The sequence below is a fragment of the Mus pahari genome, chromosome 22 (genome assembly GCF_900095145.1).
Source record: "Mus pahari chromosome 22, PAHARI_EIJ_v1.1, whole genome shotgun sequence".
Lineage (NCBI taxonomy): Eukaryota > Metazoa > Chordata > Mammalia > Rodentia > Muridae > Mus > Mus pahari.
In genome coordinates this window covers 33,584,894-33,586,711 of record NC_034611.1, presented here as the reverse complement: position 1 = coordinate 33,586,711, position 1,818 = coordinate 33,584,894, and positions in this window count along the sequence as shown.

Genomic DNA, 1,818 nt, shown 5'->3' with positions numbered 1-1,818 from the left:
AAAAAAAAAAAAAAAAAAAAAAAAGGAAGAAAGAAAAGAAGAAGAAGAAGAAAACCCCACAGTCTTCTAGAGCTCTGATCTATTTTCAGTGGCTTACATGTACATAGCTTGCAAGGAAATAAAACTACTTTATATAGAGGATACATTCTAGGGGTAGCAGCAGAATTTTAACATGAAATTATTTACATTTATGGTTTGGGAGGAGAGATTTAGGACTTCATCAGTTCTTGGCACAGTACTATTTTGATGATAATAGATGATTGAATTGGGCATCCTGTTAATCTGCTAAGTTCATCTGTACAGCTGACCTGTTATGTCTGGAAAACATTGTTTCTTATAGTCATCCACTCTCTCTGGCTTTTCCTTCCTTTTTTTCTTCCACAATGATCCCTAAGCCTTGGAAGGATAGGGTGTGATAGAGGTACATCGTTTAGGGAAGCATATTGTACAGCACTTTATACTGGTACTTTGAGAAGTAGGAGGTTTCTGTGTTTGTGACTACATACAACAAAAACAAGTCTCTCTGATGAGAGTGAGAGATGTACTAATCTTTGCAGATAATAGTACGTCATTAGGAATATGGTTAATACCATGTCCATCTACCAGAACAGTAATGGTAGATTCTCCCTCTGAGCATTTGGCCTGTCTATGTACCAGTTCTTGGGCCTGGTATCAGTCAGTGTCAGGTATGGGCTTCATCTTGTGGAGCAGGCCTTAAGTCCAAGCAGAAAATGGTTATATATTTCCATGACATTTGTGCTACTACTGCAACAGTGAATCTGTCTTGCACAGAATAAAATATGTACACATTAATTATAAAAGTAAACTTTACTGATAATTTGCATGCTATAACAATTATCAGCTTTATTAAGCTACAATTAGCATAAGATAAATACATGTATTTATATATGTATGATTGTATCTTTCCACCATTAATTTATTTATTCATTTTACATCCCAATCATTGTCTCTTCTCCAAGTCCCCCCCTCACACAGTCCCTACCCTATTCCTTCCTCTACTTCTTTTCAAAGAGGGTAGATGTCCCCCCTGCATATCCTCAATGACCCAGTGTAGGGTAAAGCTAGGGTGGGGAGACAGGAGTGGGTGGGTTGGGAAACACCCTTATAGAAGCGGGGGGAGGGGAATGGGATAGGGAGTTTCCAAGGGGGAAACCAGGAAAGGGGATAATATTTGAAATGTAAATAAAGAAAATATCCAATTAAAAAAAAGAAGTAAAATGAGATTATTAAGTGACAAAAAATAAAACTAAAAGAGAAAAAGTAGTAATTCCATATATCTAAGTATGCATGGCTGCCTCCATTATTATTAACATTGAGGACCACTACTCAGTGACTTTCAACATATTATCATCATAGTATACATTAGGGTATACTTGTATTATACAGCATATGTATTTGTACAAATGTTGCATGGTATGAATCTGCCACTAGAATATACTACAAGTATTTTTCTGCTCCAAAGGTCCTTGTCCCTTTGCCTGTCACTCTTTTCTCTGTCCTAACAGATGTTTTTAACTGCATTATTCAAGATTGGTCACCTTTTCAGAGCAGCTTCTTTTAATTGGTAATATGCATTGATGTTTATTCTGGACATTAATCCATGCTTAATATGTCATTTAATTTTAGAATTGAGCGACATTCCCTGGTCCAAATGCATCATTTTTTTCTTTCTCACAGACTTCCACAGGCATCCTGGGATGGACTTGAATGTATGACAAAGCTGAGGCGAGCCATAGTTTTCTCCTGTTTCCATCTGATAAGCGCTGGGCTTTACATGTGTATGCTACAATCCCTAGG